Consider the following 27,051-nt stretch of genomic DNA (forward strand, 5'->3'; position numbering starts at 1 on the left):
ACCCATTGGTTGCAAGTTTAAAGCTTGTACGTTGACTAAGTTTTCTTAAGAAATAAGAGTGACAAACTCTTTGCTTTCACTAAGATGTGATATTGAATAGATTAAATTGCAATTGGGGCACAAAAATGAGACAAATTCTGACCTCCCATATCCTTAGCCAAATCAGAAATAAAGTCACTTGATTGATTCTGAAAAGATGAGCCAACCAAAAGTGGTGACCCGTTACCCTGACACCAATGCTAAAAAGTGAGGAAGAAATCTTCTTGAATTTGGTGTTACTTCGAGGAATTCATCATGAAATTTCTGCATGAGTTCAAACTTGACGTTTAAAGTTTCTTCACATTGTTGTATATGTGCATTCTTTTCTAAATGGGCAAAAGTGCGGCTTTTCTTTGTTCAAATAAATGGGAAATCATCTGAACGAATTTTTGCAAATAAGGGAACCCACACTGGGGCAAAATTTTATTTGTAAGATTTCATGAAATAAATCCACACTGGGGCAAAATTTTATTTGTAAGATTTCATGAAATAAATCCATACTGGGGCAAAATTTTATTTGTAAGATTTCATGAAATAAATCCATATTGGGGCAAAAGTTTTTTAATACATTTGAGGATATCAAACCAATCACGCTGTTCTTTCCAAATAAGAAATTTGAATGCATGTCATACTTTGATGAACCCCTTGTACAGGAATTCATGGTTCAAAATGACAGAAAAGCATCTGGTGATGTGGGAGGCCGATGCCGAAGAAAGAGAAGAAAGAAAGGAAAAGGGCCCTACACTTGGGGCAAATTATTTTTGGAAAATTCTCTCTCTCAAAAAAAAAAAAAAAAAAAATCAATCAGAAAAATTCAAAAGTCAAACATCAAGTTCAAATTCTTGTTTCTTGAAAAAATCAAAATTGATTTCTTGTGGGCGAAGCTTCAATGCCCGCCGCGCACCCTTCCATTCCCTACTCTTGACAACTATATTTGATTCTACCACCGTTAGCATCGAGTTTATCTCACTAACGTGTGCGTTTCATCCTACCGCCGTTAGCATCGAGTCTATCTCACTAACGTGTGCGTTTCATCTTACTGCCGTTAGCATCGAGTCTATCTCACTAACGTGCATGTTTTCATTCCACCGCCGTTAGCATCGAGTCTATCTCACTAACGTGCGTGTTTCATCTTACTGCCGTTAGCATCGAGTCTATCTCACTAACGTGCATGTTTTCATTCCACCGCCGTTAGCATCGAGTCTATCTCACTAACGTGCGTGTCTCATTTCTACCGCCGTTAGCATCGAGTCCATCTCACTAACGTGCGTGTCTCATTTCTACCGCCGTTAGCATCGAGTCCATCTCACTAACGTGCGTGTCTCATTTCTACCGCCGTTAGCATCGAGTCCATCTCACTAACGTGCGTGTCTCATTTCTACCGCCGTTAGCATCAAGTCTATCTCACTAACGTGCGTGTTTCATTGCTATCGCCGTTAGCATCGAGTCTATCTCACTAACGTGCGTGTTTCATTTCTACCGCCGTTAGCATCGAGTCTATCTCACTAACGTGCGTGTTTCATTCTACCGTCGTTAGCATCGAGTCTATCTCACTAACGTACGTGTTTCATCCTACCGCCGTTAGCATCGAGTCTATCTCACTAACGTGCGCGTTTTCATCCTACCGCCGTTAGCATCGAACCTATCTCACTAATGTGCGTGTTTTCATCCCACCAACACTCCATCTCACTTCAATTCATCTAATTTTACATTTCTGTCCGGGTCTATCCCGTGGGTCTATCCCAATTTTAAATTTCTGTCCGGGTCTATCCCGTGGGTCTATCCCAATTTTAAATTTCTGTCTGGGTCTATCCCAATTTTACATTTCTGTCCGGGTCTATCCCGTGGGTCTATCCCAATTTTACATTTTCTGTTCGGGTCTATCCCGTGGGTCTATCCCAATTTTAAATTTCTGTCCGGGTCTATCCCGTGGGTCTATCCCAATTTTAAATTTCTGTCTGGGTCTATTCCAATTTTACATTTCTGTCCGGGTCTATCCCGTGGGTCTATCCCAATTTTAAATTTCTGTCTGGGTCTATCCCAATTTTACATTTCTGTCCGGGTCTATCCCAATTTTACATTTTCTGTTCGGTTCTATCCCGTGGGTCTATCCCATTTACGTTTCTGTTTGGGTCTATCCCATTTTACATTTCTGTCCGGGTCTATCCCGTGGGTCTATCCCAATTTTAAATTTCTGATCAGGTCTATCCCGTGGGTCTATCCCAATTTTACATTTCTGTCCGGGTCTATCCCGTGGGTCTACCCCAATTTTAAATTTCTGTCCGGGTCTATCCCGTGGGTCTACCCCAATTTTAAATTTCTGTCCGGGTCTATCCCGTGGGTCTATCCCAATGTTACAGTTTCTGTTCGGGTCTATCCCATTTAAATTTCTGTCTGGGTCTATCCCATTTTACATTTTCTGTTCGGGTCTATCCCGTGGGTCTATCCCATTTACGTTTCTGTTTGGGTCTATCCCATTTTACATTTTCTGTTTGGGTCTATCCCATTGTATATTTCCTGTCCGGGGTCAGTCCCCATCGTTCGAGTCGTTCACAGCCGAATGACCCCGGGTAAGCATTTGGTGTCTACTTCTTTGTCTCAAGTTTTTTCAAAACTCAGACAAAGAGGGGCAAACTGTAGACACCAAATTTTGATTTTTTTTAACTTTAATCTTAGCCTTATTTGTTTAATTTAATCTTAGCTTTATTTGTTTCAATTTTAGGGTTTTCATTTATTATTATTTATTATTTTTATTATTGTTATTTATTTTATTTTTGTTCTAGTGTATTTTTTGGCTTCACATTAAATTTCAGGAAAAACAAAAGAAAAAAGAGAAAAGGAAAAAGAAAGAAAAAGTGAAAATGACAAGTGTGACTGCATGCACTTGGACAAGTGTCTTTTCTATGTTTTAGACAACTAAGCACCTAAGGGGTGAGGTGTTAGGGACATTTGGGAAGTTAAGGAATTTTTGGGGGTCAAAGTAGAATTTTGTGAGGGCTAAAAACTAAAAAAAAGAGGAAGAAAACAAAAAAAGGAAAAACAGAGAGATGAGAGCTTGAGGGGAGAGCTACGACTAAAAAGGGAAAAGATTGAAAAAGGCTTTGGGGGGTTTTGGGGCTGAGAAACAGGGGGGCGGCGGACAAGGATAGAGAGCCGAAAAAGACTAAGAAAAGAGGAGGTTTTAGGAGGAACAAGCAGCAAAAACCAAAACAAGAAGAGAGTGAGGGAGAGGTTCTCGGATGAGGTGAAAGAAAACAGCAGAGGGGGGATTAGAAAGAGGAGCCACGGAAAAAAAAACAACAAGAAACAGAGAAGGGACTTACGACTGGAAACAGAGTGAAAAGGGTGAGAAGGTTTCGCCTGGGAATGCCAAGAAACAAAGAAGGAATGGGCGACTAAAAACAGAGGAGCTTGGGCCTTGAGGAAAAGAGAGCTCACGGGGGGAAGTTTTGATTGTGAGGCAAAACGAGAGAGAGAGTTAGAGGGAAGAATTGAGGAGAAAAACAGAAAAAACAAGGAAAAAGCAGAGGGAAGGCGTCGGCTGGAAAACAGAAAAAGAAAAGAAAGGCCTCGGCAGAGCAACGCAAAACAGAGCAAGAGGGGAAATTTGGAAAGGGACTTCGGTCGACAAAATCAGAGAAAACATGAGGTCCTCGACACCCAAGACTTCGACTTCCAGCTGCTCAAACTCAATGCTATTATCAAAGCCAGAGCTTATTATCAAATGCTTCTCCACCTGCGCCTCGTCCGGGGATGACTTGAGCAGCGACGGCAGCGAAGGTTTCCAATTCACCAGGCCGTTACCGTGTCATCGAATACACACCACCATCATCGCCCGTGGATTTTCATCGTCAAGAGCTCTGTAAGTCTTCTATTTAAATTTCAGTTCTTCTCAAGAGTGTGAAATGGGTCTGCCGTGGCTTCATCTAGTGTGATTCTCCTGTTAATTGGTTTCATTTTTGAATACCCATACTACATATGTTGATTGAGTTGAATGTCTTGATTTCTGATAAATTTGGGGGCTGATTGACTTCAATTTGGAACAAAAATCTGATGAAACTTTTAATGCCCCCAATCTGTTCGATGTAATGTCTAGCCGAAAACTTTTTTTTCCGTGTGGAGAAACCGGCTAAGTTGGCCGAATCATTGCCTCACGTTTAAGAAATTTTGATGCATTGCTATCTTTCATTTTTTCCGTTGCAGTTTTTTTTTGCAATTTTTCCGTTGCTGTTTTCGGTTGCATGAATTCGAAATCCCCAATAAAAATTCCTTCATCTCTCCCTAATGTGTCGGACCTTGTCTATAAGAAAACTGATTGGGTTGTTGTAAATTTTGGCTTTTGTTATTGAGCAAATTGATGAATGAATTCAATGTTGTTAACGCCCTTTACCTGTTTGATGAAATGCCTGAACCAGAAATTTGAACCAAAAAAGAGATTTGTATGTAATTTCTGTATGCAATTTAGAAAAGTTCTGGCCAGTGCAAAGCTGGCCAGAACCTGAGCATTCGCTAGTTGAGCAGAGGGAAAGAAAATTATGATTTCCGAAGTTGATTTCTTCCATTTTCGTCATTTGCCTGTTGAGATGCTATGTTTGAGTGTTTTGTCCGATAGTTTACTAGATTTGAGAAGCATCAAAAGTTGCAGAAACTTTCCCTCTTATTTGCATCGAAGAAGAAAGCCTCGGCGAGGCATGAAGCATTAATTTCTGAAAATTGCAATTTAACCCCTCAGCTTCCCCTTATTCTGATATGGCCCAAAATCTGGAAAAATTGAACTAATTTCACCCTTTTAAATTATTTTATGTGATTTGTTTGGATAGATTAATGCTTATTTGTAGGTTATAATTGAGGTTTAATAAGTTTATTTGATTTCATTATGATTGGTTTCAATAAAAACAAGTGATATGGGCTAAGAGTCTTTTTGTTTGGGTTTAAGAAAGTGGGTTCAGTTCATGATTTTTGGGGTTTTGGTTTGGGCTAGAGGGTCAAGACCCATCTATTTGATTGGCTAATTTTTGGGCCAAAATAACATACTAGCCCACTTGTTTTTCCTTGGATTTCCGATTGGGGCCAAGTAATCTTGGCCCAAGAAAGGTGAAAATGGCCCATTCCCTTTTGTTTTGGATTTTCGATTGGGTCTGGAAGGCTTTGGCCCAAGCAAATAAAGGAAACGGCCCAAGTGGCCTAATCCATTAGGAAACCAGAAAACGTTTTTGCAAATCGGTCCCTGAATTTCTCCTTAATCGTACTGTGGCCCTGGACATTTTCAACTTTTTTCAATTCGATCCTTACTTTAATTGCAAATAGGTCGCTGAACTTTATTTTTTCTTTAATTTTGACCTCCAAACTTTGTTAATTTGTGCAATCAAGTCCTTTCTTCTTTTGACTTCTTGAATGTGAGTTGCTTACATGATTCAATTGATTCAATTTCAAGTTTACCATTTTATTTTTTTATGATTATTGGTCAAATAAATTGGCACCTTGACTCCTTTATTATTTTGGAGGATAAATAAGTTGATTTCACTCCATTAGAGCTTCATTTCAAGGGAGGTATAATTTCTTTTATCCCTTTTGTCTCTCCTATGTGATCCAATGTGCTAAGTGTGAATCGCATGCCTAATTTGCTTTCATTACCATTCTTTAGTTCCATTATTTCATTCATTCTTGCTTTTATTAAATTATTCTTTTAAATGGGGTATGTGTACACCTCTTGGCTTGTAATAGATAGGGTTTGGAGGAGCATTCGATGAAGAGCTGTTGAAGACTTGTTGTGAGGACTCGTAAAAACTATTATTTTTTTTAAGCCTAATTTGTGGCTTAATAAATTATTTAATTGGATATTTGCCTCGAGGAATATTTTCTAGTCTTATTAGACCTAAATACATGGTAATATAACTTCGTTATATTTTTAAAGTAACTCATTTCACGAATTAATTTCCTGGAGCGCGTTTAGTAAAAACAGTGAATAGTGCTTGGAGATTTTATCCGCTTGAGAGTACAATAAGTTTGGAATATTGGAGACATGTACAATGGACCTAAATTCGGTATTTTAATGTTTAAATACTCAAGTGATAGTTATTAGTACTATCGTTATAAGAATTTCCCGGAAGTTTCGCGTTATAGCGGTAAAATTGGCGGTACGCGTTTTCACACGCGCGACTTTATTTGAGGAACTTTAGACCCTTGTTTCGAGACAATTAAGAGTGAATAATGTTTATATTAACATGAGTGCATTAGAGGTTTAGTGCACTAGTGAACCAAACGCGCGAGAAAATCGAGCCTAAAAACGTGCCAAACGAGCCTTACAAGAGTTGACTTTGGAGCAATTTTTCACCACACATTTAATCTTCTTTGAGAAGCCAACTTAGATCAAAATCACACTCTCTCTTCTCTCTCCTCACAGCCGGCCAAGCTCCTCTCTCTCTCTAACTCATTTGCAACAAAAATTCTGCACACTAATCTCAACCAAAACTACCCCAAATCACCTCCAAATCACACCAAACTTGGAGACCACTTAGCAAACCTCTTGGAGGTTGGATTTAGCTAACAAAAGGCTGCATCTTCACGGGTTCTTGGAGCTTCAAGAGGGCCGAAATTTCTGATCTTGCACACCCAAGGAATAGGTAATGATCAACCCTTGGATTCTTGTCTTTTGGAATTTATATAGCAAGATTAAGCTCATGCATGCACTTAGTTAGCTTGTTTATGGTGAAAATGAAATGAGTGGGCTCTTGGTATTCCCACACTTGGGTTGTTGTTGCTGATTTAAGGATTAATGTTGGATTTAATGGTAGTTTAGTGGTTATAATGATGAGTTTATGGAGTGTTATTGTTGGAAACTCAAAGTAGAGGTCTTGGCAAGAATTTCCGAAAATGCCCCTGTTTTGTTCGGCCATAAGAAGGCCCATTTTTGGTGATCTATTGGCATGAACCTGATGTTTATATGTTATATTATGTGTGTAAAAATTTTCGTTGGAAAACATTAACGTTTGGTGGGTCAAATGAATTTTTCTCCTAGAAGTGGCAATCTGGAAATCTGTTCCGTATTGCACTGTCCAGCGTTGGCATTTTTGGCTATAACTCTGTCCTCGGATGTCGAAATCATGTGCCGTCGGTGGCGTTTGAAACTAGACATTCCTAGCTTTAATTTGGTATAAAATGCACGTTCTGATTCCTTGTGAGCAAGCCGAACCAAATGTTTTAAGTTCGCTGTCCTGTTGCTCTGTTCGTCTGGAATGAAGTGTTCAGGCAGCAACTTGATGCCCGAATTTGAACCAGATGGGTGCTGAATTTGGGAATTACTTCTTCTGTGATGTTTTAGTACTATGAATGTATTTTCCAACGGCGTAAGCCATGCTCAATTTCGAGCTATATTGACTGAGTTGTGACTGAAACAAGTGGACTGCTCTGTTTTGGAAAACCCTAATGTTGGGACTGGTTTGGAACCAAATCTTGGAATGAACTTGTTAGTTGATGTTTTTGATATTAAACACTTACCAAAGATATTATGGGTGTATCTTAGACCCTTATTTCACAAATGAACCATGGTTGGATAACTTTCTTGGTTAGACGATTGGAAATTGGGAAATGCAAGTCAAAGGCAGTTTGCCTTAGGATTTTTCTTGAACCTTGGTTGGCTAATTAACTACCTTGCCGAAGGTATTTTTCCCCGAAATTCGATAGAGAGATACTTTCCATATAGTATTGAAATACTGCCAATTTTGGTGCCAATTCAAGTTCGTTTCGATACCTAATTAAATTTCTAGTGTTGGAGGTTCAAAACTGGAAATTCTTCTTCAGTCTTGAATCTTCCTCAACTTGGGGCTACTATATCTTGGTGCTCGAAACTCCATTTCTCAATCCGCTTGTATTGTTATACTCTTGGATTGTAACACTATTTGATTTCCAAATTTCAAAGGTTAGTTCAAAACAAGTGAATTTTACTGAATTTCCAAAATTGGCCAAAAACCAACCTTGAAACTGTCTTAGTATTCTACAGCTGTAACTTTGATCCAACTTTTGAATACCTTCCATTTGGAATCATGGGAAAGTGTCTTCTAGAAACTTGTAGTACTCGGAATGTAGTTTCCAATGGTATCAAGCTTTCCAATTTTGGACCTACGTAGTGCAAGATACGATTTTTCTAGAATTGACACCCAAAGCTAAAATTTGACAATTTCTTAGAAATGAGATTTTGGAAACTTGCCTTCTTTTCTCGATACCGATTGAACATTTTTAACTCGATTTCATGAAAAATGTTAGTCTCTTTCTTTAGACTTTAAAACTTTACTCTTGAGCCTCGATTATTAATAATTAAGGCCCAATTCATGAATTCCCTTTAGATTGTACAACCTTCTTTGATAAGTAGGAGTTCTAAGTGATAGTGTATAATAGTTAATGGTTGTTTACTCAGGCACTCGAGGGAATCTCCAAGGGGAACTCGGAGCGGACACCTAAAACGCTTGTTTGAAAACTACTCGCTTGTTTTGACTAGGTGAGTGTTCCATATAGGAATACGTAATTGAATAAGTCTAGGACACGCTTATTTCATGATTATTAAGTGCTATGTGTTAAGTATTTACCATACTCATGCCTATTTAAGGAATGTATACTTGCATTGTATATCTACATGAATTGGTTAAATCATTAACCATATCAAATGACCATATGAACTCGATACATGCTTAACTTGCTAGATTGTTTACTTAGTCTACTTGGTTTTGAAAAATGGAGTCGAGTGTGTACTTTATCGCACTCGTTCTCTTTTGAGATGAATAATTCATGCTTGAAAATACTCGAATAACATGACTTGGTATGCTAAGGTTGCATACGTCGTTGGAGTGAATCTCCTCGACTCTCACGTGGTAAAAATGGGATAACGGCCAATGATGGCCTATGCATATGACCAATGCTTGTCAATTAACCGTCAACCGTGAACAGTTAACCGTTAACCGTGAACCGTTTACCAACCCACATGACTACCTGATTACCTGACTATTTGCTCATATGATTTCTAATCTATATGATTATTCGATATCCGTGAATTATATGCTCCCATGAAATCAACTTGTATTGCTTACGTGCTTACGTGCTAAGTATCCACTTGATCACTTGATTATCATGAATCACATGTTATATGAATGTTGACCTTGGTCGATCAATCATTGGTTTTGATGATTAACAAACCAATATGTAGATTTGGGTTAATGTTTTTATGTGAGTAATTTGTTAGAACAGATTCTTGTGGCATAAAAGAAGAAGCAAAAACAGGGCACTCATGTCGGACGCTATCGGACGTCCGAAAGGATGAAGAACATCAAGAAGGAAACTCTGTCGGACGCTCGTGAGGAAGCATCGGACGTTCGGAAGGATCGGACGCACGCATCGGACGCACATCGATCGCATCGGACGTCCGAGAAATTTCGCAAAGATTTGATGACTCTCTGACGACGTTCGGACGCAGGGTTCGGACGTCCGACAGGTGGTTTGGATGCAGGGTTCGGACGTCCGACAGGTGGTTCGGACGTCCGACAGGCCAACGGCTAGTTTTGACAGCATTTAATATTTGACCGTTAGAGAGCCTTTTGAAGCCATTTCTCACCTTCTATAAATACCCCAAAGCACAAGAAGACAAATGACTTTTGCCAACACAAAATACAAGCTTACAAGTGAGATTTTTGAGTAGAAAGATTCTTTGTTGGTTGTATAAGGGGTTGGGGAAGTTGGGTTGTGAGGTTGCTCAAGTGAAGGTTTCTCTCTAGGAGAAGTAAAACCTTGGTGAAGGTGAACCTATCACTTGAAGTGGTAAAACCTTGGTGAAGGTTGCCTCATTTGTATAAAATAGTTCTTAATTGGGTGAGTGATCTTTCAAGTGTAGGTTGTTGAGGGTTAACTAGAATAGTTGTAAAACTCCTTGGCTCAACCAAAGTGTGTTTGGGGTGAGGAAGGAGTGAGCCTTCACTTGTACATCTTGGTTAGCATCGCCATCAATTGAAGAGGCTATTGGTTTGATATTTGGTTTGCATTTCTTATCCTTTCTCTTTAATTAAGTTTTCTTTATTGTGCTTAAATTTGATATATCTTTGTGCATCATTGTGAATTTGTTTGTACTCATTGGGTTGCACCGGGCACTTACAATTGGTATCAGAGCTTGGTCTCTTTTGATCAAGCTTAACCGCTTAGAGTAAAGATCATGGCAACCATAAAAGTTTCTTTTTTAGAAGGGCAATCTATTGATAGACCACCTATGTTTAATGGTTCTCATTTTAGCATGTGGAAACAAAGAATGATGATTTTCTTACAATCCGTTTATATTGAATTATGGTATGTGGTAGAAGATGGTCCTTATGAAGTTAGAATAGTTGACTCTACCACCAATTTGAGTAGATTAAAGACTAGACAAGAATTGAATGAAAAAGACAAGAGATACCTTTCTTTGAATGCCAAGGCCATGTGTATATTGTACAATGCATTAGATGTAAATGAATCTAGTAGGATTAAAGGTTGTAAATCAGCTAAAGATATTTGGGATAAATTGTGTGTATTTCATGAAGGTAACCAAGATATTAAAGAACAAAAGAAATCTTTGCTTGTTTCTCAATATGAATTTTTCAAAATGCATCCTCTTGAAAATGTTGATAAGATGTGTAGTAGATTTTGTGATATTATTGAAGATCTTAAATTGCTTGGAAAAGAATATTCTTTGGGTGAGAAAAATAGAAAGATTTTGAATGCCTTGCCAAAAGAATGGGAAAACAAAATAAATGCTATAGAAGAGGCAAAGGATTTAAATTCTATGTCCATTGAATCTCTTGTGGATACCCTAACCTCTTATGAATTAAAGCTGAAATTCAAAGTGCAAGAGGAAGAAAATGCAAGAATGTATAAGAGAGGCATAGCTTTTAAAGCATCTCAAGTGGGGGATAACCCATCCTTCATGGGTAATGAAATCATGGAAGTGGATAATGATATAACTCCTCACATCAAAAGTTTCAAGAAGATCTTCAACAAGAGATGTTCAAGAGGAGATTGCAAAATTACATGGGATGAATGCAATTCAAAAAGAGAAAAAGAAGAGTTGGCCCAAATGGCACTAATGGCCGTTGGAGAAGATGAGGTAAGTTCTTATCACTCTTCTTGTGATGAAGATAATGAAGATGATGATGTGAAAATTCTTATGATTAAAATGCATAAAAGTTTGAGAAAATCTTATGCTAAAAATAAAGATTTGAAAACAAAAATAAATGATTTGTTGGAAGAAAATTCCAAACTTTTTCAAGAAAATAAATGTTTGAGAATGAAAAATGATGATTTAAAAAATCAAAAAAGTGTTTTTGATTGCAAAAATAATTTGAAAAGGAAGTTGGAAGAGAAAACAAAGTTTTATGAAAAAATGTTGGAGGAACAAAAATTGTTAAAGAAAAGAATTAATGACTTGAACGAGTTTCTCCAAAATGAAAAACAAAATTTTTCTCAAACAAAAGAAAGCAAATCTTTTCAAGGCATAAATAAGTTTGCTATGATAAGAAGTAAGAAAATTAGTTGCATTAAATCCACCTATGTGCAAAATACTTCTATCATGTGTCACTTTTGTTGCCAATTTGGACATATGCAAAATGATTGCTATGTAAAGAAAAATATGAGAAAAGGTATTAAATCCATGTGGATTGCTAGATCATGTTGTAATAACTCCCAAGGACCCTATTATGGTCTTGACTTGAAAAATAAAGGGGAAGTTGGCTTTTTGATTGATGCCAAAAGGGGGAGTAGGACTTATTGAAGTTTCTTTGTATGTTGGCATTTTCTAAGGGGGAGTTTTATTTGAACATGTTGGCATTTTCTAAGGGGGAGTTTTATTTGAACTTATTTGATAAAAGAAATCTTCATTTTGTTTGTCATCATCAAAAAGGGGGAGATTGTTGACCTTGGTCGATCAATCCTTGGTTTTGATGATTAACAAACCAATATGTAGATTTGGGTTAATGTTTTTATGTGAGTAATTTGTTAGAACAGATTCTTGTGGCATAAAAGAAGAAGCAAAAACAGGGCACTCATGTCGGACGCTATCGGACGTCCGAAAGGATGAAGAACATCAAGAAGGAAACTCTGTCGGACGCTCGTGAGGAAGCATCGGACGTCCGGAAGGATCGGACGCACGCATCGGACGCACATCGATCGCATCGGACGTCCGAGAAATTTCGCAAAGATTTGATGACTCTCTGACGACGTTCGGACGCAGGGTTCGGACGTCCGACAGGTGGTTTGGATGCAGGGTTCGGACGTCCGACAGGTGGTTCGGACGTCCGACAGGCCAACGGCTAGTTTTGACAGCATTTAATATTTGACCGTTAGAGAGCCTTTTGAAGCCATTTCTCACCTTCTATAAATACCCCAAAGCACAAGAAGACAAATGACTTTTGCCAACACAAAATACAAGCTTACAAGTGAGATTTTTGAGTAGAAAGATTCTTTGTTGGTTGTATAAGGGGTTGGGGAAGTTGGGTTGTGAGGTTGCTCAAGTGAAGGTTTCTCTCTAGGAGAAGTAAAACCTTGGTGAAGGTGAACCTATCACTTGAAGTGGTAAAACCTTGGTGAAGCTTGCCTCATTTGTATAAAATAGTTCTTAATTGGGTGAGTGATCTTTCAAGTGTAGGTTGTTGAGGGTTAACTAGAATAGTTGTAAAACTCCTTGGCTCAACCAAAGTGTGTTTGGGGTGAGGAAGGAGTGAGCCTTCACCTGTACATCTTGGTTAGCATCGCCATCAATTGAAGAGGCTATTGGTTTGATATTTGGTTTGCATTTCTTATCCTTTCTCTTTAATTAAGTTTTCTTTATTGTGCTTAAATTTGATATATCTTTGTGCATCATTGTGAATTTGTTTGTACTCATTGGGTTGCACCGGGCACTTACAATGAAGTTGTCCATCATTGTTAGGCGAGTGTGTACTTTATCTCACTCGACCTACTCAAATGATGAATTTTACCTTTTGTCGAATTACTTGATTACTTGTGCATGTTGTAAGCTCTAAGCTGAACTTGGGCCCTGCCTCGGTTACTGACCTACTCGAGCCAGGACTGGGCTCGGTCGGGTAGGTTGGAACCCTGGACAACCGTTTCGGTATACTCGAGTATTACCACTGGAGGGATAAGGTGATGGCCAGTCAAACCGAGGGGATCCGGAAGTCATAAGGTGCAGATGACCGACAGAGTTCCACTGGAACACCGTATCCTACAGTATATGTTTACCTTGTATCATAATAATTGTTTCGTGCTAAAATGCCAACATGAAATCCTGAGCTATGCCTGTAATAAGCTCCAATCACTCGTGAACTATACATGCCAATGTCTCATACCATGATAAATGTCTCAAATTACCGTACAAAGATTATCACCTCATGATAACATGCCATTGTGTAACCTTGAACCATGCATATGATATGCCCAACTTACTTGATTTATTTGAACCGTTAGAGTGTCTTGGAACCTCACTGGGCTGTGTAGCTCATTCCACGTTGTGGTTTTCTTTTACAGGGTTCGAGACCAAGGGTACTTGTGAGTAGTACTAGAATGTTTTCTTTTGAAGACTTTAAGTTATATTATAACGGATGGCTATTGTACCATTTTCCGTTGGGTTGTATTTAAGCTTGAAAGCTACTTAGTTGTAAGTGTGAGATATTTGAAGTACCTTAATTGTGTATTGAAGTTAATTAAAGTATTTCGAGCTCTTGAATGATGGATTGTAGTGAGTCCTGGCGAGAGCTGGGCAGGCGTCCCGCGGATACCCTTTGGTTCGCCTTTGGGAGAAGTGGGGGCGTCACACTTGTGCCTAGCTAGCAAATGTAATAGTTAGGGCCTTAATCACCTTATGTGTCTTGCATGTCTATGTGCTATATGTTTAATCGTTTTCTTAGGTTTTGGCATTTAGATATGCATGCTAAGTGTTATGTGCTATGTGATTGACATGTCTACTCGCTTTCCATATCCTTGAATGAATGTGATGGATGAATGTACGTTTCCGCTAGTCCAACGCTAGTCGGAATTCATAGAATGGGCTAGTCCAATGCTAGACCCTTAGGGATTTCCCCTCGTTAGTACATGTTTGCATGTTCATTACATGTCATGCATTCTTTTTAGTTTTATCATTTTGCATGCCCCTCGAACCCCTTTTCCCTCCATTTTAGGATTTTTGCATTTCATGCTAGCTATAGGGTTCATTTGCTTGAGAGTCCCCTTAAATATGGGATATAGACGAGTGTGGCTTTTTCTAAGCCTTAGCACGCTTGTATTCCCTCTATAAAAGGGCAAATTGAGTCACGATTTAGGTCTCCCCGTACCCAATATACATGAATTCCCTAGGTTCATGCATCCACTCTACCATTTTCTACCTTCATCACACTTTCATTTTTTCCTCCCATTTCGCACACGTGCACCTTTTATATTTTCACTTGCACACGAACATTTTTATCATCACTTGCACACATGCACTTTATATTATCATTTCACATACCGTACCTTGCCCACTCACGTGCACATTTTCATTCACATATTTATTGTCTTTTATTATTTTTTCAAACTCATGTCCTCACATTGCATACATGCATTCCATTCATTTGCATCCCACTCGCATTATTCGTGACTTCTTCAAAGGATCGTTATTGGGCTTCACAATTAATGTGATTGGCACCACTCAACCTTTGAAGGGAAATTTCCCCTAGTACCCCTAGGTCTAGGGTTTGCATTCATGTAGTGCATCCAAATGTAATAAATTCTTTGATTAAAACAAGAAAATCTTTGATTAAATCATGCAACTAGCCTTGGCTAGGTCAAAGGGGTGCCTTGGATTTTATCCTTGCCTTCCCCTTTGTCAAATGTGACTCCCGAACCTTTTTCTTTGGTTTACGTGGATTAGGAGTCGTTTAAAAGGGGTTTCTTACTACTTTTTCCTATTTTTCTTCAAAATCCATTTTTAGGTGACTTGGTACACCTTAACTCATTACCAAGTGGCGACTCCGTATTTTGTTTCAAAAAACCCTTTTTAAACTATAATTTTGGGTCAAATCGTCGCATTCTCAAACCCCCATTTAGACCCATTTTTTCTCACAATTCATTTTCCAATCACAAATTGAATCAAAAATACATTTTTTTAAAACCATTTATTTTATTTATCAAAAAAATGGGGCGCGACACCATGTAATTTTGCAATCTCCTCTTGAACATCTCTTGTTGAAGATCTTCTTGAAACTTTTGATGTGAGGAGTTATATCATTGTCCACTTCCATGATTTCATTACCCATGAAGGATGGGTTATCCCCCACTTGAGATGCTTTAAAAGCTATGCCTCTCTTATACATTCTTGCATTTTCTTCCTCTTGCACTTTGAATTTCAGCTTTAATTCATAAGAGGTTAGGGTATCCACAAGAGATTCAATGGACATAGAATTTAAATCCTTTGCCTCTTCTATAGCATTTATTTTGTTTTCCCATTCTTTTGGCAAGGCATTCAAAATCTTTCTATTTTTCTCACCCAAAGAATATTCTTTTCCAAGCAATTTAAGATCTTCAATAATGTCACAAAATCTACTACACATCTTATCAACATTTTCAAGAGGATGCATTTTGAAAAATTCATATTGAGAAACAAGCAAAGATTTCTTTTGTTCTTTAATATCTTGGTTACCTTCATGAAATACACACAATTTATCCCAAATATCTGTAGCTGATTTACAACCTTTAATCCTACTAGATTCATTTACATCTAATGCATTGTACAATATACACATGGCCTTGGCATTCAAAGAAAGGTATCTCTTGTCTTTTTCATTCAATTCTTGTCTAGTCTTTAATCTACTCAAATTGGTGGTAGAGTCAACTATTCTAGCTTCATAAGGACCATCTTCTACCACATACCATAATTCAATATAAACGGATTGTAAGAAAATCATCATTCTTTGTTTCCACATGCTAAAATGAGAACCATTAAACATAGGTGGTCTATCAATAGATTGCCCTTCTAAAAAGGAAACTTTTATGGTTGCCATAATCTTTACTCTAAGCGGTTAAGCTAGATCAAAAGAGACCAAGCTCTGATACCAGTTTTGAAGCCATTTTTACTTCATTTGATTAGCATCGCGAGGGAGGTATAACTTCTTTTATCTTTTTTGTCTCTCCTATGTGCTCCAACGTGCTAAGTGAGAATTGCATGTCTACTTTGCTTTCCTTGCTTTTCCTTAATACCTTTCATTTGTTTCATTTACTTTTGCTTTTTTATTAAGTCTCCCTTTTATTTATTTATGGGGTATGTGTACACCTCTTGGCTTGTAATAGATAGGGCTTGGCAAGCATTTTGTCCATTTTTCCCCTTCCCCTTTTGTTTTAGTTAGCAAATGTAATAGGTTCATTAGATTGATTGCTTGCTTTTGTTGCTACGTGTTAATTTGCTTTATTAGGTTCTTGCATCTAGTCGAGCATGCTAAGTGTTATGTGCTACATGTTTATAGATGATTTGCATGTCTACTTGCTTTCTATAGTCGTGGATGAATGTAATGGATGAATGGACGTCACCACACTAGTCCAATGCTAGTTGTGGCCCCCTTTCCCGAATGCACACTAGCCCAATGCTAGTTGTAGCTCATTGTTCCGATTTCCACTAGTCCAACGCTAGTAGGAATTCATAGATGGGCTAGTCCAACGCTAGACCCTTAGGGATTCCCCTCGCTAGTTCATATTTGCATGTTTCACTACATTTCATGCATTTTTCTTAGTTTTTAGCATTTGGCATGCCCCTCCAACCTTTTCCCCCTCATTTTAGGCTTTTGCATTCTCATGCTAGTTATAGGGTCCATTTGCTTGAGAGTTCCCTTTCGATAAGGGAAACGAGCGAGTGTGGCTACCCAATAGCCTTAGCACGCTAGTTTTTCCTTCCAATCCATGGGAAAATCAAAGTCGTAAAGTTAGGAGTCCTTCCCGTGCCCGACCTGATGCATTCCCTTAAGGTCATACACTTGCATTCTTTTTATACCACATCCACACTCTTTTAGCCACATTTTCTCACTATTTAGAGTTTTTCTCAATCTACACTTTCTCACCACTTTCCTCCTATCACTTATTTATTTTTCTATCTCACAAGTGGCACCCAATTGCACTTATATGTATCTACTATCCTATTTTCATTCATTTGCACACAAAAACACCTTTATTTTCTCACACTTGCACACTTGCACTTAAGTCCTCACTTGCACTAATCACGACTTCCTTGAGAGCTTTCCTTATTGGCCACCACAATTCATGTGGTTGGGACCTAAAAGCCTCATGAGAAACATTTTAGATTTAGGATTGCATTTTTTTTTCATACCCATTAGTCATATCCAACATGCGAAACATACTTTGGGTAGAAGAATTAGGAAAAGTGGGGCTAAATCACGCAACTAGCTCTTGCTAGGGTAAGGGAGTGCCTTAGGCTTTGCCTTTGCCTTCTCCCTTACCAAATGTAACCCCCGATCCCTTTCTTTGGTTACGTAGACCTAAAAGTTCTTGAAAAGGGCTTTGTTTACTTTGCTTCCAAAAAATCACTTTTTTGGGTGACTTGGTACACCCTAACTCTATACCAAGTGGCGACTCCATTTTTCATTCAAAACCCTTTTTGAACTTCGTTTGGCCAAATCGTCGCATCTTCAAGTCCCATGGCCTTCTATTTTCATTTTACACACGTTCACATACATATTCCACACACTTTCACACTACACTCATCAAAAAGTGGGGCGCGACAGTTGGCGACTCCACTGGGGACTTCCTAAGTGGGTCCAAGCATTCGATTTAGCTATTCTTTTCCTTTTTCTACCCTTTTTATGTATGGCATTTGGATATTAGGGTTGCATTTTCCATTTTAGGACTTTTTGCCACGCGCGCGCGTATCAAGCTATTCCCTCACTCACGTATGTATGATTGGTTTGATTGGATGTATGTTGTACTTGTTTTATCTCGCGCTTTGCATTGCATTTGGGTGGGGGAGATCACCTTAGAGCCTCACGTTGGTTCTCGATCCCTCCCCTCCAAACGAGCACTAGCATACGTGCATATGCTTTATTTTTATCCCTCATTTATTTTTCTTTTAGTGGCTTGTCACGCCACTCCACCCTATTGGGATTAGGTGACCCACTTGGACATGTGATCGTGACACGACGTGTGCGTAGCATGATCCGAGGAGTCACTCAATCTTCCGCTTTAAACTTTGGGTTAATAGCCTTTAGTTTTTAGTCGAAGGTTGAGGATTTCTTTAGATTCACCTGGACATGTAGCCGTGACACGACGTGTGCGTAGCAATGTCTGGGAAATCGCTCGAGCCACCGACAAAGAACCTTGGAATTGATGACCCTTGGTTTCTAAGTCTGAAGGCTCGGGGACCTGAGCTTATCGAGTCTAGATGCACTAGCGAACCCCAACCTCATGCTTCCATATTAGAATTGCCTAGGGTAGAGTCGACCTTACACTAAATTAGGAAACACTATTCACGAGGGGAGGGATCCCAGCCCCCTTCCTTGTATATCTTTGTTGCTTTTTATATTATCTAAATTGTCCAACGTGTTATGTGGTTATGTGTTGAACTAACTTTCCTTGTCTCTTGTTTTTTGCATTCACAAACGTTAGGAAATAAGAGGTCTGGCACGATCCTCTTTTAGTGACCTACCCACTAGATAACTCACATGTTTAAATTTCAGTCATTACACTTAATTTTCAATAAGTACATTTCATTTTTAGACCTTTTCCCCTCGATGCATTATTTATGTCCTTTAGGCCATATTTGTCACATATTTACTGCTTTAATAAACTGGCATCATGCATAAACCCTAGAAAGGGAATGCCATTTAGGGGATCCCGTGTTAGGAATAAACCACCTTGTGTCTCGGATACTTAATCCAAGGAGACTTGCACGTTTACATTTTGTACCATCCAAAGGGGTAGTGCACAAGGTAAGGTAGGATCTGATCATTTTCATAGAGCGATTTTTGGAATTTGAGCATCTAATAATCATTTTTTTGGCCATTTTATCAAAAATTGGTAAAAATCCCTTGCGTAAAGGACATTAATTTGAAAAAATTCACAAATAATTCCTCACTATTGAGACAATAAGTGAATTGAGGCCAAAATTTGATTTTTAGAAGGCTCATAGACTAATGCATCTCAATAATTTTGAATTCACCAATGGTTGGACAATTCAATCGATCCATTTTGCCAATTCATTCACTTTAAGGCAATTCGAGCAATTTTGAATAAATCATCAATTTCATTCAATTCTTTTGACTAATTTGCCTTTTTTAGGGCAATCAAGTCATTCTTTTAATAAATCATCGATTTCATTCAAATCATTTGGCCAGCTTACCCTTTTTAGGGTGATCTAGTCAATTTCGAATAAATTATCAAATTCCCATTCAATGCGTTTGATCAGTTACCCTTTTTTAGGGTGATCCGGTCGATTTTGAATAAAATTCTCAATCTCATTCAATTCATTTGATCAAGTTCCTTTTTTAGGATGATCCGATCCATTTTGAATAAAATTTTCAATTTCATTCGATTAAGTTCCTTTTTTTAGGATGATTCGGTCAATTTTGAGTAAGCTTTTAAATTTCACTCAGTTCATTTGACCCGTTTCCCTTTTTAGGGTAATCCGGTCGATTTTAAATAAATTGTCAATTTCATTCAACCCATTCGACCAATTAGGGTTTCAATGCCGAATTTCAAATTGGGAAACTTAGTCGATTTTTGAGAAAACCATCCATTGCATCCAGCCATTTGATCAGTTGGGGTTTTGACCCGTGCTTCACTGAAAAAATTTGGTCAACGAATTCCAATCTCTTCGATAGGAAGTTCGTCAAGGTCAAACCCGTGCGTTTTTGCAAATTCTTGTATCGATCAAAAGTGATCAATCCATTCGGACGTTGACCTCATTTTGACAAGTATCTCTCGTCACTCCAATTGACCAAATTTTTCAAAATTATTTTTCACTCAACGATTTGATCAGATCCATCAGGTATGGTATAGTGCCTACCCTAGAGGATTGCATTTTCATGCTAGGCCTACCCTTGGCATAAAAAGGGTTCCCCCATAGGGCATGCATACCGATTTTATAGTCTTGATTACTAACTCTGGGTATTTTTCTTTTGTTTTCCCCCTCCCCTGCATTCATAAAAATTTCATAAAACGTGAAAACGTGACATAAAGTGTGAAAACAATTCTGATCTGATAAAGTTTGAAAATTACATGATTCTTGGGCAGGCCCTGCAATGTGAATTTGAAAATTCATCTGAAAACGCTTGTGTAAAACATTTAAGAGATTTCTTTGCTCAAAGGGAGAAGGGGGCTATTAAGAGGGAAAGTGTGTATACATGTGTAAAGGAGTTCCTTAGAATGTTTTTCATATGTATTGCTCTTTAAGTTTTTCAAACATTGGCAATAATGAAGCTTTTGTTCAGACAATTACTTGTTTTGTATAATACTCGTGTACATTTCATCCTTTATTGAGCTCATTAAGAGATTTCATGATGAATTTTAAGAAATAAGACCGAATTGAGAGTTTGCAAAACCTCCAGCCTGAAAATTCGCAAGTGTATGCTTTCTAAAATTCTTGTGTACACTAGATTGGTGATCCGAGCTACACAATAAGAGTGCTCAAAATTAAAAGAGATCACTCAGAAGGCCCATGAGGTGCCTTTCTCCTTCACTTAACCCCAAAATAAAATCAGTCACATTGATTGATGAATTGCAAGTTGGGGCAATCTTTGCTTGAGAAATGTCCACTGTGTTTAATTATATTCAATTCACATCTAAGTGAAAGCAAAAATGTGCATTATTCTTGTTTGTTTTGAAAATTTGGAATGATACTTTGAGCATTCTTTTCTCTACCTATACACATTTTATCATTTGCTCTCCCATTTGAGCCTTTGAAAGAATAATTTCGTTTCAAATAAGAGCCCTAATGATCACTACCCTTCATTGGAAAATTTTCAAATATCAAAAGAGGAATGGATTTTCAATGACCATTTCGCTACTTTGGTTGTCATGAGGTGTAAGAATGATACTTTGGCCGTCATTTCTACAACCTAAACACTGACCATCCCTTGCATCCTCATTTGAGCTAAAATTGGTGGTTCTTTTCAAAGCACTTACGATCGTACCCCACATTGGGGAGGGAGATTGGAGAATTTTCCAAAAAGGGGAAAAGCAAAAATGCTAGAATAAGGAGGGAACCGTAAATTGGGGAAATTTGATTCCACTTGGGTTCCAATTTTGAAAAAAAAAAAGAAGAAGAAAAGAAAAGGAAGAGATTTGTCCGCACGGACCGCCTATGTTTCACAAAATATGGATGAACAAGGGGCTACCTCAGTCAGTTAATTCAGATACATGCCAGAAATTTCCCATTAATGAAAGTTTCCTTTCAGAGTTATTGTAAGGAACGGAATAAAAGTCAGGCCCTCTTCTTTTCCGATCAAGCATTCTATCCCTAGTTATCCCTTTTTGAGCCTTCAGAATAAAATATTTCGTTTGGCAACCCCTGAGAATCGCAAACCCCATACTGGGGTAAGTTTGAGTTGAAAAGGAAAATTTCAAGAAGTGAAAAAATGAAAGGCAACAAAATCAAAAACAAAAGGAGAAAAGAGAACCTCAGTTCAAAAAAATAAACTGGGGCAAATTTTGTCAAATTTCAAAAGAATGGCAGAAGGCCGAAGAATCAAAAGAAGAAAGAAAATGAAAGAGAAAAAGCCTCAATTGAGCATAAACTGGGGCAAATTCTGATTTAACCCTAAAATAGGGTTGACGCAACAATGCGATCTCAGATTTTTCAAGCCGTTTTTGAAATCCGCTTTCAGGCCTTAACTTTTCTAAGCACCCCACCAAACCCCATTACAAAAGCCAAAAGCCCTGACTTCTGTTCTTTGCAATGGCCCTGTCAAAAAAATTTCTGATGCCGAAAAATTTTAGCTGTATTTCTGAATTGCTTGGGCATGGGGTTGGCGCTACTCACCATGTGAAAATCCACCAAGTTGAAGGAAGAAAAGAAGCAAAAGCAAAGCAAGAAAAGTAAATGCAAGAAAATGCAGAAAATTCGACGCTGAAGTCCCTGGTGAATGATGAGAAAAAATGCAAACAAATTCTGAGATTTTTTAGTTCAAAATAGGGGCAATTTTGAGAAAAATACGATCTTCGGTGCAATGTCCTTGAAAATTATTTCTTTAACTATCGTCTTCAAGCCACATTACAAGCTAATAAAGTCCATCGTTGACTTATTCTTTCATGACAATCCAAAGTGACGATTATGCTCGTAAGAAATCCATCAATCATTTGTGATCATGGGAGTATAACCAGTTTTCACAGGTTTAGCTATCGCTTCTACCCATTTTGTTGCAAGCCTATAAAGCATGTATGTTTTTTTTCTTTTTTTTTTAAAACCCCATCATCGGGGTTGGGCCCGCCCAAGTTTTATTCCAAATCCAGTGCAAATACAACGAAAGCATGCGCTATGAAATAGACGAGGAGTACTACTCCCTTACAGAAAACGATGTAAAGGAAGGCACCTGCCTACTGTCCAACTGCATGGGGGCCCGAACCGTTGGAGGGAGCTCCCCGTCCGAGAGAAAAATCGTGTCCGATGAAAGGTCCAGGGCCGCGAGCCTGTCCGCAACGGCGTTCGCCTCCCGACAAATGTGCTCCACGTGAACTTCGGCCAATGTCATCAGATGCCGTGCCCGACGCAGAATATTACACAACGGCCATATGGCCACTGCGTTAGACTGAATCAGCTGCACCAACGCCTGGGAGTCCACCTCTACTTGAAATGCCTCCAAGTTCCTTTCACGACAGAGCTGGAGGCCGTGGACGAGGGATAGGCACTCCGCCGTAAGCACCTCCGCCTCCCCCAATACCTTGTGGAATGCGAACACCATTTTGCCTTCATGATCCCGCAGGATTCCACCCCCAAACGCTTGCCCATTGCGCACGCTCGCGTCCGTGTTGAGCTTGAGTTGCGGCGAGCGAGACCTCTTCCATGCTACCAACCTCCATCCCCTACCGGACGGTCGAGGGATCGCCAAGCTCGCCTATGTGCAGTCCCGATCCCCCGTGAAGTGAGACTGCTTAAGTGCCCGTGCCGCCCCGAGCTGGCCCACCAACTCCTGAACCAAGAATACTATCCTCTGACCACTAAATCCCTCCCCACGAAAGCTTGTATGTTGACTAAGTTTTCTTGAAAAATAAGGGTGACAAACTATTTTTCTTTCATGAAGACGTGATATCGAATGAGCACAAAATGAGACAAATCTTGACCTCCCATTTTCCTTTAGCCATTTCCAAATAAAAAATAAAGTCACTTGATTGGTCCTGACAGATGAGCCAACAAGAAATGGTGACCCATTACCTAAAGCAGTGATGCTAAAGTGGGGAAGAAATCTTTCGTAATTTGGCATTATTTTGAGAAATTCATCATGAAATTTGCTATATGAGTTTAAGCAAAACATTTCAATTTTCTTCACATGCTATGTTAGGAAAAGCAATTGCTTACTTTGTTCAAATAAATGGAGAGTCATTCAAAACAAATTTTTTGCAATTAAATAGGCCCACATTGGGGCAAATTTTCATTTGAGAGATTTTGCAAAATAGCCCACACTGGAGCAAAATTTTTTGTAATACATTTGATGATGTCAAACCAATCACGATGCTCTTTTCAAATATGAAATTCAAGTGCATGTCATACTTTGGTAAAGCCCTCTGTGCAGGTATTTATGGCCGAAATCGACAAAAAGCATTTTGGTGATATGGAAGGTCGATGCCGAAAAGAGAAGCAAGAAGAAAGAGGGAAAAGGGCCCGACACTGGGGCAAATTATTGTGAAAAGATTCTCTCAAAGAAAAAAAAAAGAAAAAAATCATCAGAAAGGTCAAAAATCAAAAAATCAAAGTTTAATTTCTAGTTTCTTGGCAAATCAAATTCAATTTCTCGTTCAAAACCACGTTGGGATCGGGTTTCATCCCACCAACCACGTCAGGATAGGATTTTATCCCACTGATCGTTCATACTTCATTGGGATCGGGTTTCATCCCGCCAACCTCGGTAGGACCGGGTTTTATCCCGCTGACCGCTTACTTCGTTGGGACCGGGTTTCATCCCGCCAACCTCGGCAGGACCGGGTTTTATCCCGCTGACCGTTCATGCTTCATTGGGATCGGGTTGACCGGGTTTTATCCCGCTGACCGTTCATACTTCATTGGGATCGGGTTTCATCCCGCCAACCTCGGCAGGACAGGGTTTTATCCCGCTGACCGCTTACTTCGTTGGGACCGGGTTTCATCCCGCCAACCTCGGCAGGACCGGGTGTCATCCCGCTGACCGTTCATACCTTGGCAGGACCGGGTTTTATCCCGCTGACCGTTCATACTTCATTGGGACCGGGTTTCATCCCGCCAATCTCGGCAGGACCGGGTTTTATCCCGCTGACCGTTCATACTTCATTGGGACCGGATTTCATCCCGCCAACCTCGGTAGGACCGGGTTTTATCCCGCTGGCCGTGCACACCCCGGCAGGTTCGGGTCTAATCCCACTGACCAATTCATTACACTGGGGCAAATCTTTGGATAATTTTTCAGGCAAGTCTTATACAGTTTCTTCATACATACCAGCATTTCATTTTCATAGCCACTGGAGCGTGAGGTTAGTCCCGCCAGTGAGCATTTCATTTACATCGCTACTGGAACGTGGATCAGTCCCGCCAGTAAGCATTTTCATTTACATCGCCACTGGAGCGTGAGGTTAGTCCCGCCAGTGTGCATTTCATTTTCACAGCCACTGGAGCGTGAGGTTAGTCCCGCCAGTGAGCATTTCATTTTCACAGCCACTGGAGCGTGAGGTTAGTCCCGCCAGTGAGCATTTCATTTACATCACTACTGGAACGTGGGTCAGTCCCGCCAGTAAGCATTTTCATTTACATCGCCACTGGAGCGTGAGGTTAGTCCCGCCAGTGAGCATTTCATTTACATCGCTACTGGAACGTGGGTCAGTCCCGCCAGTGAGCACTTTATTTTACACCGCCACTAGCCGTGGATCAGTCGCACTAGTGAGCACTTTATTTTACACCGCCACTAGCCGTGGGTTAGTCCCACTAGTGAGCGTTTCACTTTTCATTGCCACTAGCCGTGGGTTAGTCCCACTAGTGAGCGTTTCACTTTTCATTGCCACTAGCCGTAGGTCAGTCCCACTAGTGAGCGTTTCACTTTTCATCGCCACTAGCCGTGGGTCAGTCCCACTAGTGAGCGTTTCACTTTTCATCGCCACTAGCCGTGGGTCAGTCCCACTAGTGTGCATCATGATTTTAAATTTCTTGTTCGGGTCAGTCCCGTTTAAATTTCTGTTCGGGTCAGTCCCGTTTTAAATCCCTGTTCGGGTCAGTCCCGTTTAAATTTCTGTTCGGGTCAGTCCCGTTTAAATTCCTGTTCGGGTCAGTCCCGTTTAAATTTCTTGTTCGGGTCAGTCCCGTTTAAATTCCTGTTCGGGTCAGTCCCGTTTAAATTTCTTGTTCGGGTCAGTCCCGTTTTAAATTCCTGTTTGGGTCAATCTCATTTCAACATTTTGATAAAGAAATCAGTCCTCGTTTCAAGGGCGGCAATCGTTGGAATCATTCGCAGCCGAATAATGCAGGTAAGTATTTGGTGTCTAATTCTTTGTCTCAAGTTTCTCCAAAACTCAGACAAAGAGGGGCAAACTGTAGATACCAAATTGTTGACTTTATTTTTCATTATTAGTTTTATTGATATTTATTTTAGTTTGGTTTTACTAATCTCATTTTTAGACATTTTGGCATTAAAAAAAAAAAAGGAAAAAAAAAGTGAAAAATGATGAAAAAATGAAAAGAAAAAAGAAAAATTGCAATTTTACTGTTTATTATTTCTAGTTTATTTATTGTTACCTGATGTTAATTAAATTGTTGGTTTTTACTTAATTTTATTATCATTTTGCTAAATTACCTTTTTTAAAAAAAAAAAAGAGGAAAAAGAGAAAGAAAAAAAGAGAAAAGAAAAATAAAAGAAAATTAGCATTTCATTTTTATCTTAATTAGCATTTTTTCATTAGTTTTTTTTATTAATTAGTTATCTACATTTTTGTTAAGTTAAAAAAAAAAAAAAAAAAAAAGATCGCCGCGCCATGCAAGCTGCATATTTTTGCAGCTTGCAAAGGACGATCACAGATGCCCATTGGAGGGCTGGATGTGAAGGAAGGGCAGGCTTTTCATCCTCACCATTGGGGTGAGGGTTTAGGAACCTTTGGGCTCCATATAAAAAGAAAAAACCACGGCGGCAGGGAGGAGTTTTTGGAAGGGGGTTTTAGGGAAAAACGAAACAGAGAGAGAGCTAAGGGAGGGAGTTGGACGCCTGTAGAAAGAAAAAGGTTACGGAGGTTTTGAGGGGGCGGCAGTAGAAAACCAGAAAAAGCTACGGAGAGTTTGAAGGAGAGCTAATGGGGATAACGGCAGAGAGTAAGAAATAACAGAGCAGAGGGAAAAGGAAAAGGACGACTGAGAGGAGGACTTCGGCTAAGGAAAAGCAGAGAACCAGGAGGCGACGGCGGAGGAAAGCCAGAAAAGCTGGTTGCCGGGAAAGGAGGAGAACCAAGACCTCCTCTTTTGATCGCATCAAGCCTCAGCCGACAAAAAGAAACCCAAAGGTAACAGCTTTCCACTTTGGAGTGTGTTTATGAGTTGTTGAACTATACTAGAATGCAGAAAGTCTCGGTTTTTACACTTGCTTTCGTCCCCATGTGAGTCCCGTTTGTGAATCTGATTGGGATAGGATTTGTGTTTAGCTGTGGGGATGTGTGATGAAGCCATGAAGCTTTTGTTTAATGTCCATGGCCGATTCTGTTGAGTTTGAATGAACCAATCCTGAAAAACGACAGCTTTTTGGACAGCTTCGTTCGATTTTTGGTCGTTTATGCGTGGGAATGTTTCTTGCTGTTTATCTTTCCCTGCTATTTTTG

At 39.3% G+C, this 27,051-nt stretch overlaps 1 long non-coding RNA gene across 1 annotated transcript; it reads left to right on the forward strand.

The window, feature by feature from the left end:
• Positions 1-6,392: 6,392 nt before the first annotated feature.
• LOC140013056 (uncharacterized) lies at positions 6,393-8,831 on the forward strand. Its single transcript, XR_011820129.1, has 2 exons — positions 6,393-6,662; positions 8,453-8,831. It is a non-coding gene; the product is annotated as an uncharacterized lncRNA (long non-coding RNA).
• The last annotated feature ends 18,220 nt before the right edge of the window (positions 8,832-27,051 follow it).

This window comes from Coffea arabica, chromosome 8e (assembly GCF_036785885.1).
Source record: "Coffea arabica cultivar ET-39 chromosome 8e, Coffea Arabica ET-39 HiFi, whole genome shotgun sequence".
NCBI classification, from domain to species: domain Eukaryota; kingdom Viridiplantae; phylum Streptophyta; class Magnoliopsida; order Gentianales; family Rubiaceae; genus Coffea; species Coffea arabica.